General features: G+C 53.8%; 1 pseudogene; it reads right to left on the bottom strand.

The window, feature by feature from the left end:
- Positions 1 to 194: 194 nt before the first annotated feature.
- Positions 195 to 4,023, bottom strand: LOC128064093 (sentrin-specific protease 3-like; annotated as a pseudogene).
- Between the last annotated feature and the right edge of the window lie 10,990 nt (positions 4,024 to 15,013).

Below are 15,013 nucleotides of genomic sequence, written 5' to 3'. Positions count from 1 at the left end.
TGTGTGCCTCCCATAGACACGATCACTCGTCTACGTGACCCTGAATCTGCCCATTTGGAGGTCTTTACTGATGTGGATTTCACCAAGTCCTCAGTCACAGTTCATGTTTACTCACCTGCCGGACAGACTCAGCTTTCCCTTTTGGTCCAGGGTTTCACCCGGAAGCATATGTTGCCGGTGGTTGTCCTGTTTTTTCATCCCCCAGAATCTGCACGACCCCCTAGTCTTGGTGCTTTGGGCCCCAGACCGTCTTCAGGGGTACAGGATTTGTAGATGACCCTCAACCTGTGCCAGGAGTGTGGACGGATGAGCTGACCCAGGTCATGCACTGTTGGGCGGACACCTGGAAAAGAGGCTGTGGCCGTCTCCATGGTGTCAGGAGCCCAGGTGGTCCCCCTTCCCCACCCTGGCCGCGCGTGCTCTTCGCCTGGTCACATCAAGCAGGCATCTGCCCGGCCTCTCATGGTGAAGTCCCCAGTTCTCCCTTGGAATTCGGTCGGCGTCGGGATAGATGCTGGGTTCTTGTCCAGTACTGGGAGACGTACAACATACGTCTGGCAGACACACAATTGCCGTTGTTAGTAACTGTGGGTGAGTCTCCCCTGACATGAGGGGAACTAAATAATGGTGATCTCTTTCCACCCCTCCCTCTGTATTGATAAGTTGGCATTCTACACTAAAGTTTTCTCTTTCTCCCATGTAGTAATTTATTTATCCATTCATTTGCATATATTACTATGAACAGGCTACAGTCCACAGAGTCGCAAACAGCCAGACACAACTGAAGTGAGTTAGCAGGCATGCTTGTGGTCCGCCAGGCTCCTCTGTCCATGGGATTTCCCAGGCAAGAATACTGGAGTGGGTGGCCCTTCCCTTCTCCAGGAGATCTTCCCGACCCAGGGACTGAACCTGGGTCTCTCCCATCGCAGACAGATTCTTGACTGTCTGAGCCACCAGGCAAGCCTAACAAACACTTACGCCTGTAACAGTTTCCATGTCAATCAAGGTATGTGTAACATATGTCTATATTATGGACACATAATGTATATTAATTAAACATAGTTGATTTAATTAACATACAGTATTATATACAGTGTATATATTATACACAGTGATTCAATTTTTGCTATAGATTATACTCCAGAGTTATAAAATATTGGCTATATTCCCCATGCTATATGAGATATCCTTGTGACTTGTTAATTTATCTCCCAAGGATCCTTTGTTGACAGAGCAGGACCATGGCGTTTTTATATATATATTTATATATATTATATAATATATAATGTTTGAAGATTTGGCAGGCAGTAACCCCATTGCCCACCCACCATGCCCAGATTTTTCTGCCCCCCACAGCCTGCCCTGCACATGGAAGGCAGGTCACTGCCCCACCCAGGCCACAAGGCCATACTCCCCTGCAGACAGCGGGAAATTGGGGATTTTTCCATGGCCACCCCTTGAACATCAGAAATCAGCAAGTATTCTCTCAAAGAAAACAAAAATACAGGAATCAGTTAAAGCATTTAGATATGGAAAACCAAAGGGAACTGGGTGGAAAGAGGCTAGAGACCAAAGGAAGTGGAGCTGCTCGGGAAGGGCCTCGCACGTTCCGCTGCCCGTTAACGACAGGCCTGAGGCCTGGGCCCCGAGGCTGGCCCCGGGTCTGCGGACACAGCCCCTCCTAGATGGCTGCCGAAGCTCAGGTGCGTCCTGCTGAGCGGAGCTGAGCGGCCGAGACAGGGCCAGGTGTGGGCAGTCCTGCAGCACAGAGGCGCCGCAGTTGCTGGCGTTGTTCTGCCGGTCACATTCATGTTGAAGGAGCCTTTCAGCCCTGCTGGAAGTCCAGCCGGTGTGCCTTCCCGGCCTCTGCCTGCAGATTCCTGGCCATAGGCTGAGGGCAGCAGCAGTGTAGGGTGCGCTGCGAGTCAGAACAGGTGCGCCGCCTGATGTCAGCAGAGATGAGGGCCCACGGGGCTAGAAGTTGCTCCCTGCCGAAGCTGTCCCCGTTTTTGGCCCGTCGTTTCACCCCGTCATGACCCGTGGCATGGAGTTCATTGTAGAAGAAACTGCTGGAGAAGTGCACCTTTTCAGGGACTGTGTCCATTGCCAAGTCTCCACCCACGTCCGCCACCGGGTCGCTGAGCCAGTTCTGTCCAGGGACAGAGTCCCCGAGTCACCTGTGGTGGGCACATGCCTTTATGGGTGACAGGAAGCCCCTCAGCCCGGCATTGCCTGGCATCCGCAGGTATGGCTGGCTCCACCGCCGCCCCAGGCCCTTCCTGGGAGGCGCAGACAATTCTGGCAGAAAAATGTCCTCTGGTTCCTCCTCGCCCTCACCCATGCTGAGGGGGACAAGGCTGCCACCTGTCTGAAGGAATTCATCTGAGATGCTCTGCACGCAGGAGACAGGGTCCTCCCGCGGGGCGCTGTCCTGCCCAGCTTCCCCCAGGCTGGTCGGCCTCTCCTGCAGCACCCACGTCCAGGCCTGGAAGAGCTCCTGGGCCACGCGGTCCCCGGCCCTTCATGCACTGCTGATGAGGATGCTGGCCTCAGGGTGTGCCAGACTTCACTCTCCTTGGGGCCCAGGTGATTCCTCCAAATCCGCTGGGCAGAGTCCAGGAGACGAGACCCGGGTCAGGGCCCAGAGGAGACGTTGGAGTTCAGCTTAACCCACCTTTCTCCCCAGGGCCCCCAGAGGGCCCTGGTGGAGACCCTGTCACGCCCTCCTCAGCCATGAGAGTACCTAGCGGACCCAGCCCGGGAGGTGGTCCCTGTGGGGAAGTCAAACGACAACAGGGGGAGGGCACCTGTGGCGTCGCGCAGCCCCTCCCCAGGGTGAAAGGTGGCTCTTGGGGTGTGCGAGGTTCCCCGCTGGCCCTGGTGGCGCCCCAAAGCTTGCAGTGGGGTGTCAGCGAGGTGCTTCTCTGAGTACAGCAGCATCCAAAAGACTCTCACAGCTCTGCGAGGTCGGCGCTGTGAACAGGTTTTCTGATGAGTAGGGCGGGGAGGGCGAGGCCGCAGCTGAGCCCAGTGTTGGGGCGGCCTCCAGGCTGCCGCTTCCCGCCTCATCTTCACCTTTGTCGTCCCCTTCTTCACGAGCTGAGGCGTCAAAAGCAGCCTGAGGGACACGGAGGCGTCCAGGGGGCACTGTGGTCCCTGACCCAGTGTCCAGCCCAAACCCTCCACCTGATTTGAGTCCGGGTTTGGGAGATTCTCTTGTGGCTCTGAAGGCGAAGAGTTTGCCCACAATGCGGGAGACCTGAGTTCGACCCCTGGGTTGGGAAGAGCCCCTGGAGGAGGAAGTGGCAACCCACTCCAGTACTGTTGCCTGGAGAATCCCATGGTCAGAGGAGCCCAGCAGGCTACAGTCCATGGGGTTGCAAAGAGTCGGACATGACTGAGCGACTTCACTTTCTTTCTTTCTTTCTTTCCTTCTCTGGGGGGGTGGGGGCCGCCTGGGACCTGGATAAGCCGGGGCTGTGCCGGGTCCAGGAGGCTCAGGCTAGTCTTGGGGAGTCTCTTTCATCTTCCCATAGCCCGGCGTGGGGAAGCCGGGCAGACAGGCCCGAGGGCGGGCGCCTCCGCCCCAGGCTTCCCGGCTGACCTCTCCCTCGGCCGCCTCTCCTGTCTCAGTCCAGGGTTCCCGCGCTTCCGGGTCACACTTACTTTACGCCTCTGAATCCCCCGCTCCCCTCTCCCCGCCGGTAACCGCTGTCTGTGGTCTACATCTGTCACTGATTCTCTGTGTTACAGTCATCCATAGAAGTCATCTGTTAAAAATGAGGTTGCGCTGACATTTCGAAATCCAGTAGGCCCCCTCCGAGCCTTCTTTGCTAACTGCGTTAGCAAGTCTGAGGATTTCCTCACAGCTGTTGTGAAACTCGGCTCCTTGGACGCCCGCTACTCACGTTCTCGCTCGAAGCCACCGACCCCCTTATCCCGCCGCCGCTCCTCACCCCTGCGCCCGCTCCCGCTGCTCTGCTCCCGCTGAGCCCTGGCACCCTCCCGGGGCGCCCCTGCCATCGTCCCCGGGGCGGCCCCTCGGGTGCCAGCCAGCCCCCTGCCACCTCCATGCGGGAGCGCCTTCCCCACTTTCCCTCTCCCCGGGAATCCCGGATCTCTGTCCAGAGGATCAGGGAATGAGTGGGGGTGGAAGGAGCTTTCTAGGAACTTCAGACTGTTTAACGGGTAGGGCGCTCAGAACCGAACGCAGGCCCCTTTCCTTGGTGCGGGGCTCCGGAGGACTCCCTGCTGGGTCTCTGGCGCCAGGCCTCCCCATCCCCCGCTCCCCTGACTTGCTGCATTTGCTGTGGGGTTCGCGTCAGAGGAGGGGGGCGGGGGGAGCAGGGGACGAAGGGCACCGAGCCACGGGTCAGAACGTTCTGGTGCTTTCCAAGGCCCTAACCTGCCGAATGCCCCCGTGAAGGGGGCATGCAGCTGAGCACTCTCCGGGCGCACACTCAGGCTGCGGTCCCAGGTTCCACCTCCACCAACTCTCCCAGCAGACAGGCGATGGGAGCCTGCCGCCCGGCTCCACCCCCTGTGCAGAGCAGCACACTGAGGTTCAGAGAGGGACATCGTGGAAGTGGAGCTAGGACTGTGCCCAGGTGGACACTGGCGTGGGGTTGGGGGCTCCTTGTTGACGGGAGTGGCCTGTCCCCTTGGCGCTGTGTGCCCCAGCCTGTCCTGAGCAGAACTGAATGCACCCCGTCACTGCCACTCCCCTTTACCAACCATCAGAGGCTTTGGGGACCTCAACACGAATGACTGGGGGGCCTCTGCGTGGGGTGGAGTCTGTATCCTCCGCAGGCCAGCCGAGAGCTCTCTTCCCCCGGGAGACCAGCCCGTCCTCAGATATCTGAGGGGCCCTGGCTCCCCTCAGAGACTCTGAAGCTGCCCCGGTGGCCTGGGATCTCCCTGAGCAAAGAGGTCCGGACTCCCCAGTTGCTGAATCGGAGCCTTGGGGCTGGGGGCCGGGCCCTGAGAGTGTCCTGGGGATGAGCCCGGAGGGGCTGTGCTGGGCTGACCCAGGGTCCCCACCTCACTCCTCCCGAGACCCTCCCATTGGCCGCCTGCCCCCTCAGGACCCCAGGCGAGAGGAAAGGCAATGGCGGGGGCGGGAGGCCTCTGAGGCCAGAGTGGACTGTTGTTTAGGGAGTGGCTTTCTGAGGAGATGGAGACCTGGGGTGAGAGTGAGACCATTCTGGAGAGGAAGGAGCATTCCAGAGAGCCCTAGAGACCCAAGGGCTGTGTGGGTGGGGAGGCGGGGGCGGTTATGTGCTGCTGCCCCAGGCTCAGGGGCCCTGGATTAAGGCAGAGACACGCTGGACCCTGAGGCTCCGATTGCTTCATGAGTGTCACGCGTGCCACTGTATTGCAGGTAGGCTAGAGAAAGCCAGTGTGTGAATCAGACACTCGGCAGGACCTGAACTCCAGCAGCGCGTAAAACACCGGTAGAGAAACGCTCATGTGGATTCACAGTGTGTCCCTGGCATACCCCGTACCCCGTAGCCCGTACCCCGTACCCCGTACCCCATAGCCCGTAGCCCGTACCCCGTACCCTGTACCCCGTAGCAGTCATGAAGATTCAGAAAAGACGAAGCAGTAACCACGGTTTTACTCTCACCATGGAGTTTCAGCTGGAGGCATGGGAATGGGTCTGCCAGGTCTAGAGACCCTAAAAAAAGCAGATATGGGGAAGCACACGTGTGTTAAACGGCTCACCATTGTATGAAGTCGTCTGAATGTGTGTGTGTGTGTGTGTGTGTGTTTGTGGTGTGACTGCAGCCTTCGGGTTTGGAGCAAAACAGAAGTGAGAGCTGAGGCTGGGGGGCCTCCTCTGCGGCATGACGAACAGCCTTGAGTCCACTTAGAAGAGTTTGGAGCTCGCCCTGAAACTGGTGAGCAGTTTGAGTGGGACACGGTTCTGAAGGGGCAGGTAGCAAGGTGCTGTGTGGAGGGTGGCCTCGGGTCGGGAGCCCAGACCCCCCGGTGACCTGGTGAGCCCCGGGGCGGGGGGAGCAGGCCCCGAGTCAGGGTGGCGCGATGCTCTTCCGCTCACCCGGGAAGACAGCTCTTCCTCCTGGGCCTGAGAGCCAGGTTTTACTTCGCACAGTTCCTGCCCAGCGGGCTGGTCCCTCCATCTGCTTGGAGAAATCCCTTGACGTATTTCTGTTTCTTTAGTGCCCCCTTCAAAGCTGGGTGTCACCCTTCATGCCAGACTGTGGAGACCTTTCAGGATTCAGGCCCAAAGGACGCTCCTGTTGGAAGGCATTAAACCACACACACAGATACACACACACACACACACGGGCATGCGCACACACACACACAGAGTCACACGCTGTAAGGCAAGGTGTGGTGCCACCACTTCCGAGGTGATGAAGGCCGCTTCCTCCCTTTCCTCACTTGGTTGCTCTGAAATGACAGCCCCCAGCCCCACACGTGTTGTAAGAGTTCACTTTGCCCGAATCAGGGAGGAACAAAAGCAGTCGTTGGGGAGGAGGCATTTGGGGGTCTGAGAAATGAAAAGGAGGCGGTCACCGCTCCCCGGGAGACAGAAGGAAGAATCCCCGCACGGAGCGCCGCTGTGGCGTCACCGCAGCAGAAGAGTCTTGCACTGCTGGGGAGGGTTATGGTCTTTCCAAACCCATCTGGATAAGTCTGTGGGCAGATGCTGACTTGGGCAGCTGCTTCCCACGTGGGCATCAAATGCAATCATCGATGGCAGAGGGGTGGACATCAGACAGTGTGCAGCAGAGAGACCCCCGCGTGGCGGGTGGAGATGCGCCCTTTGCCTCTCAGCTTCCGTCTATAACCGGGGAAGTACCCGCAGCTCAACCGAGGGGCGCACGTGGGGGTGCTGGGTGAGAAGGGAGGCGCACAGGACGCCTCGGGAGGGTTCCAGCTGGGCGGGCGCCCGTGATCCCCACCCTCTGCCCGCAGCCGCGGGTCCTGCAGCCCCAGAGGACCCAGCAGCAGCAGGGAGGCGGCGCACCAAACCTGGGCCTCCTGTCCTCATAGGCCCCCACGATCACGGGGAGCCAGCCACGAGCCTGGGGCCATGTCCCACCAGGCGCGGAGATTCCTGGGACTTCCCCATCCGCAGCTGGGGAGCCCGCAACCCCGACGGCACTGGGCACCGCGCATGTCTCCCCGCCTCGCTCCGGTGACAGACCGTGCGGCTCCGAGGCCCCAAGCTGGGGGAGGAGCCCGCCGTCCTGGGGACCCAGGCGCCGACGACCCTGGGGCCACCAGCTTAGTGTCAGAGGTGGGACCTCCGACAGAGGCACTGGAGTGTGGGAGGCACTTGTTCTCAAGTACGGTCCAGCGACTCAGGAGAGAGAAACCCCAGACCTGTGCTGCGTCTCTGCCACCTACTGGAAAACAGAAGCAAGTGCTCCGGTTTCCACGGTGTCGCATCCTTGAATCAAGCAGAAAGGGGCCCCAGGACAGGAGCCACTGGAGGCGGCAGCGGGAAGAGGAATTTGTGCCACAAACAGAATAATGACAGTCCCCAAGAAAGGAGCCGAAGGTCGCGGAGCGTTCTGATCTGGTGGGGACTTCAGAGGAGCTGCCGTAAAGAAGGTCAGATGCGCTGTAAGGAAGCTCAGCAAGGCCGCTCAGCGAGCTCAGGGCAGTGAGGAATGCACCGAAATAACGCATCACCAAGGAGACTGGGATTCTAAACAAAAGGAAACGGAAACGGTGGAGCTGAAGACCCGAAGGAGACTGATTCTAAAGAAAAGGAAACTTTCTGGTGGAGCTGAAGACCTCAGTGAACAAGATGAAGAATGCTCACAGAGCGCTGGCAGTTGGCAATCAGATTGCCAGCAGTGGTTGGATGATAGAGAAAGCAGGGCAGTTCCAGGAAAACATCTGCTTTGTTGACTACGCTAGAGCCGTTGACTGTGTGGATCACCACAGACTGGAAAATTCTTAAAGAGGTGGGAACACCAGACTGCCTTGTTTCCTGAAAAATGTGTATTCAGGTCAAGAAGCAACAGTTAGAACGGGACGTGGAACGACGGACAGGTTCCAAGTTGGGAAAGGAGTACGTCAAGGTTGTATGTATATTGTCACCCTGCTTATTAACTTATATGCAGAGTACATGCAAAATGCTGGGCTAGATGAAGCTCAAGATGGAATCAGAATTGCCAGGAGAAATATCAACAACCTGAGATACGCAGATGACACCACCCTAATGACAGAAAGCGAAGAGGAACTAAAGAGCCTCTTGATGAAGGTGAAAGAGGAGAGTGAAAAAGCTGGCTTAAAAATCAGTATCCCAAAAACGAAGATCATGGCATCCAGTCCCATCACTTCATGGCAAATAGATGGGGAGACAATGAAAACAGTGACAGCCTTTATTTTCTCGGCTCTAAAATCACTGTGGACAGCGACTGCAGCCATACTCCTTGGAAGTAAAGCCAGGACAAACCTAGACAGCGTATTAAAAGGTCCACCTAGCAAAGCTATGGTTTTTCCAGTAGTGACATGCAGATGCGAGAGCTGGACCATAAAGAAGGCTGAGCGCCAAAGAACTGACGCTCTTGAACTGTGGTGTTGGAGACGGCTCTCGAGAGTCCCTTGGACAGCAAGGAGATCCAACCAGTCAACCCTAAAGGAAATCAACCTTGAATATTCATTGTAAGGACTGATGCTAGAGCTGAAACGCCAATACTTGGGCCACCTGATGTGAAGAGCTGACTCACTAGAAAAACCCTGTAGCTGGGAAGGGTTGAAGGCAAGAAGAGAAGGGGATGGCAGATGATGAGGTGGTTGGATGGCATCACCAATTCAGTGGACATGAGTCTGAGCAAGCTCCAGGAGACAGTGAAGGACAGGGAAGCCTGGCGTGCTGCAGTCCACGTGGCTGCAAAGAGTGAGACACACCTGAGCAGCTGAACAAACATCTGGGAACACAGAGGAGAGCTGACCAGAGGAGGGAACGGTGGATCCAGGAGTCCCCTCTTGCGTCTCTGTCTCCCTCCAGCAGACAGGCGGGCTGCAGACCCCCAGGAGGGGACAGACACTTTGGTGAACCCCCGAGATTGACACTAAGGTGGGGAGGTGCTCCCCTTCCTTCCTCCCTGTCGGGGGGATTGCTGGACTTAAAGGACAGACAGGGGAAGAGGGCAGACAGATGGTTGGTCACACCATCAGTAGATGGGTCCCTCCTCTCCGGGCCCCCAGGCGCTCCATCTCACACACCTTCCCTCCCCCCACAGGCTGCCACGTCCGAAGCCCCCCAGGACGTGACCTACGCCCAGCTCAACCCTCAGAAGGGGGACGGCTGCCCCCGCCGGCCCCCCAGTGGGGAGCCCCCAGCAGACCCCAGTGAGCACACGGCTCTCGCCATTCGCTAGCCCAGGAAGGACCCAGACCCCGGGCTCCAGGGTCCAGATCGCAGACCCCAGGAGGCACGGGAGCTGCCAGCAGTGGACACCACCTAGCCACCAGCAGCCAGTCCTAACAGACCACCAGGAGCCCCTGGGACCCTTTGGGAATCACCTAATTCTACCCTGAAGGATACCTAATATCCTCATATTTGGGAAGTGATGCCACAGACATTTTGAAAACCAAAACCAAAACCAAAAATCCAAACAACAAAAGAGACGGTAGAAAATGTTTTTGATGAATGATAAAGTACACAACACATACGGAACCTACGAATTGAGAAAATCGAGGACCGTGAATGAATATATCAGAGAAGCCTAAAAGAAGCCCGATGGCCTGGTTTATCACACCAAGAATTTAGGGGAAAGTGGAAAAAATTTCAAATAAAGGTGCAATTCGGGAATAACAGTGACAAAGGTAGCTAAAAATGAAGGCAACCACAGAGTAGAAAAAATCAGCTAATGCAAAAAGAAACTCATTCTTGACAACGTTCATAAACCCTGGCCACCAGGCCCAAGGTAAAAAGAGAGAAGCCACACATTTCCAATATTATGGAAGAAATTGCCAGGACTACCGCAGATTCTATAGACCTTATAAAGATAGTGGCAGAACATTACGAAACATTTCGAAACGTGCCGACAGAGAAGATACAGATGAGATGGTCACCTTCACGTGTGCAATGTCAGATGGTAAGCTGCCGAATGTAAGGCTGACCGGATCTTCTGTCCCCTCACGCGTTGCCTCTAGTCAAACGCCCACGACTGCGGTACGTAGAGTCTACAGAAGTCAGACTGAGGCGAATGGGGTAGAATGCCAGTTCCTGGGGCTGGAGTGTGGGAAAAAGAGGGGGACGTTCTGGTCAAGGTCAAAGTCTCCCAGTTACAAGGTGAGTAAGTTCTGGGCATCAGATATACAGCGGCAGGCAGTTAGAGCTGGTAACACTGTATCGCATTTTCGAGTCTTGCCAAGAGAGTGGATTTTTAAACGTTCTCATCACGAAGAAATGGCAACCAAGTGACGAGCCAGAGGCCTTAAGTAAAGCTACGTGGTAACCATTTTCCGATGCGTGGGTCAGTTCAGGAAGCTTCCCTGGGGAGTTCTTCCAATCACTTAAGTACTAATTAAAGAAAAACTGAAATATTTCCCTGTGTGATTTAGCTGGCTGCGCTGGGTCCTTACGGCGGAGAGTGAAGAGTCTGGGGTCTTCAGCTGCGGTTTGCGGATCCTTCGTGTGACAAGCGGCATCTCGCTCCCTGACCAGGGATGGAACCTGGGCCCCCGCACTGGGGGCGTCGAGCCTTAGTCACTGGACCGCCAGGGAAGTCCCAAACAGTTATGTACTTATTAAGCACACACACACTCCGTAACTGCATAAACTTTTCTTTCAAACAGAAAAAGAAGGCATATACGTCAACAAGTCAACACATTTATCAGGCCGGAAGGATGTATTCACCAAAATCTGAGAAGGGAATTTTAAATGTTAAAGGGAAAGGATGACCTCTCCATGGGCTTGGATGTGAATCCATGAACAGGGTACGCAAGTCAGATTCAGTGACATGTTCAAGGGACGTTACTCATGCCCATACTGTGGGTTGGTTGGTTTGTTTTTGGATGGACAGAGTAAGTTAAATTTTTAAGAATCTATCACATCATGCAATATATCGATACCACAAGAGAAAGAATAATCACCTCAACACACATAGGCAAAGCCTTTGGTACAATATGCTAACGGTTTCTGCTGGAAATAAAAACACATCAGAAGTAAAAGGGGATTTGCTTCCATCGGTGAAGGCGTGTTTAACCAGCCCTAGACGCCACTTGTAAAGGTGAGGACGGGGGTCCTCTCCTCTGTGCCTGGCAAGGATCCATGTACGTGCCCATGACCACGGTCCTCACCCGCGCACTGGCGGCACGAACCAAGGAAGTGAGGCCAGCCAGAGCAGGCGGCTCTGGAGGGCGAGAACCAGACTGCGTTACCAAGAGACTGCGCCCCTGTGTGCACGTAAAACAAAGTAACACAGAGATGCTCTGCTCTAGTTGGGAAGGAGTTCTCTGGGAGTTCCCTGCTGGTGCAGCTGCCGAGACTCCACACTCCCAGCACAAGGAGGCCCGGGTCTGATCCCTGGTCGGGGGACTGGATCCCACAGGCCACACCAAAGACCTGGCGCAGTGAAAGAGAGGAAGAAAAAAGGTTTAAAAGTGGTTTTCCAACGTTGCTGGACACATGATCAATATTTAGAATTCAGCTGCCTTCCAGAATTCCGGTCCTGGGCTGAGATGAACTAAATGAAACTTCTTGTTTCTTGACTTCACGCCAGTGAGCCCGATTCCATACTCCTGACCTCTGGAGCTGTAAGGCCATGTAAGTCTTTCCATTCGCCAAGTCTGTGGCCATTTGTGGTAAATGGCAACCAATACAGCCACTTAAGTTTTCTTCTGGTTAGAGTGTGCATAGTACATTTTTAATCCTTCTCCTTTTTTTAACGGTATAAACCCTACACACTGATATTTTCCACTGTTGAAACATGATTAAAGCGGGTAGTTCAGCAGCCTTAAGCACATTTACCGTGCCGGCATTCACGGCCACCGTCCATCTTCCAGAACATTTTGGTAATCCCAAACAGAAGCTCTGTACCCGTGAAGCGAGAATCCCTTAGGTCCTCTTAGAACCAGCCCCTGGTCGGCTCTGTTCCAGTTCCTGCCTGTAGGGATCTGCCTGTTCCCAGCGGTTCACATCAGGGAGTCATCCAACAGGAGCTACCTTGTGTCAGGCTGACGTCACATGGAGTGGCGTTGCCCAGGTCCCTTCATATCTTTTATATGTTGTGTTTGAAGTGAGCTTTTTCCAAACTTCCTAGTGTAGGCTCTTGGTGGTGGTGGTCTTTTCTTAAACCAGTCTGACAATCTCTGTCTTTGAATTGCTGTGTTTGGCCCATCCTCATATAATGTTATTACTGATAAGATTGTTGTTTGGGTTTACCATCTCATCTTTTACAGTGTTCTTCCTTTTCTTTCTTGTTCTTCTGTTTACCCTTTCCTGCTTTTCCTCGGATTTAAAAATATTTTCAGCATTCCGTTTTAATTTTTCCATTGGTGCCGTAACTGTACGTCTTTGCTGTTTAAGCGGCTGTCCTAGACATTATCAGGTGCATACCCAGCTTTACACGGAAAGAGAATTTCACCTCCTTGCGGGAAATGTAGAGACCTTATACATCTATAGGGCGCACTGTTCTCACCCCCTTTATTTTGTGGTGGTTATGTCTATTATCCCCACACTTCCAGGGCCCTGTCGGGGCCTATGGGACCAGATCAAGGTGGGTGAGTTCTCCCCCGAGCCCCTGCTTCAGCCCCACGACAGGCCCCAGCCCTGCCATCGGCGGGGAGCACAGTGCGTGTGGACGGATGGTGACCGGTCTGGGGACAGCCTTGCAGTGACATCTGGGGGAACCGAGGGCAGAAGGGCGCCTGACCCTTCAGCTCTGCGTCCTTCCCAGGAATCCCCCGACACCCTCCATCTGGGCTGACCCAGGGCCACGGTCACCAAGGGGAGCCCTGTGACCCTCTGTGTCAGGGGTGACGACAGGCTGAAGCCTTCTGTCTGTAAAAAGAGGGTCTGTGGACCCTTGGAAATGGGCCCCACAGGACTCCAGTAACGGAGCCAATTTCTCCTTGAAATCCAGGAGCTCACACTGCAGGGCTGTGTCAGTGTGCACACCGCAGTGGTCAGAGAAGAGGGACCCCCTGCCCCTGGTGGGGACGGGGGAGAGCGAGGAGCCGGTCCTCAGGGAGGGGGCTTCTCCTCAGAGGCAGAGGGGCGGAGTAGGGGCTCCCGGGACCCCTGCATGCCCAACTGCATGTCCCGCTTGCTGCGAGAAGATCAAAGATCCCGCGGGCCCCACCTCAGACCCAGCACAGTTGGATAAAGACTGTCAGTTATTTGTGAAGTTAAGAAGAGGAATACATAATCTCCAGCAAGGCAACCCGAACTGATACACATGTGGAATTAGTTACCACCACAGCTTCACGTAACTGCCCCATGTCCTCACAGCTACTATCTCCTTTTCTGTGGTTAATATCTACTCTCTTCACAAGACTCGAAATGTGATACAGCGTTACTAGCTATCATCACCCTGCTGTATGCGGAATGCCCAGACCTTACTCAGCTTATAACCACAAGTTTGTGCCCTTTGCCCAAAGTATCTCCCCTCCCCCTCACACCAAGCCTAGTGAGCACCATTCTAACTTCCTTGTCTCTCCTTTTGACTTTTTTAGAGTCTACATAGTTCAATCATGGGCATTTGATTACCGAGTCAGTGAATAAAGTGATCGATATTCCATTCAATCCTAAGTCCATTTAGTAAATTGCGCGCTTGAATACTTCCATTTCCTCTTCGTTTTCTGGATGCTGGTATCAAATGTTTCATGTTCTGTCACCAAATAAATTCTGTAGGATTTGTGCTGCAGCCTGCGAGTCTGTTCATGATGTTAAAAAATACGGTTTCTCTCTTTTTACCTGGGTTGTGGTGGTTAGGATTTATGACTATTGTCAAGAATGAGTGCGGTTTTTTCACCTTAATTGATTTTCTCAACTTCTCAATCGTCTTCATCCTTAGCGACCCTTGTCCTTATTATTCCCACATTCTACCTTCAAGTGAAATAATTTACTATCTCTTCCTAAATTCTTGGTGTGAGTGGTGAGGTCGTTGATTTTTTTTAGGCTTTTGTAATATATTCATTCATGGTTCTAAATTTTCTAAATTCATCATCTTTTTCCTGCACATATTGGTGTTTTAAATTCATACATTTGATGCATATTATTTACATTATCATTTATTGAATACAGTTTCCAACGTCTGTGTTGTCTTGTTGTTTGTTACGGTTTGCTTCTTGTTTCAGTTCTCAATACACACATTTATCTTTGTATACGCACAGACATAGGAGGGACATTTTTTGCAAGCCTATTCATCATAGTCAACAACTGGCTGCAATTCGAATGTTTATTAATTGGTAAATGAATAAACAAAACGCAGCACATACAATCCATGGAAAATAGTCAACAGTAAAAGAGGAAACTATAGGTCAATGCTAAACACGGAAAAAAATAAAAAAGAAATTATGCTAAATTTAGGAAAACAGCCTGAATGAAAAGACTAAATATTTTTAATCTTGTTTATATGAAATATCCTAAAAAGCAAATTTATAAACACAAAAAGCAATTCAGTGGCCACCTAGGGCAGAGATCAGAGTGCCCCTGCAGTCAGGCAAGCAGAGTTTGAGGGATGGTGAGATGTGCTCTGCGACTGGTTTGTGTGATGCCTGCGCAACTGTATACGTTTACTAGTCACCATTGAATGGTGCGCACACTTACAATGTGTGATGGGCAGAATAAAGACCCCCCAGAAAGATGCCTACTTTCCTATCCCCCAAGCCTGTGGCATTTACCTGACATGGCAAGAAGGATCACGCAGCTGCGGCTGAGAGGAGAAGGGGGCATGGTCCTAAATTAGGTGGAGGGGTCCGCAGAGTTACCCGCGTCCTCAGCAGCCGGAGAGGAAAGCCGCAGACGTGGTCAGAGAGAGGCAGCAAGTCTCGTCTTCCGTTTGGGCTTCAAAGG

Source organism: Budorcas taxicolor, chromosome 18 (genome assembly GCF_023091745.1).
Source record: "Budorcas taxicolor isolate Tak-1 chromosome 18, Takin1.1, whole genome shotgun sequence".
NCBI lineage: Eukaryota > Metazoa > Chordata > Mammalia > Artiodactyla > Bovidae > Budorcas > Budorcas taxicolor.
Note: the sequence above shows the minus strand (reverse complement) of the source record. Positions and strands in the feature narration are given on the sequence as shown.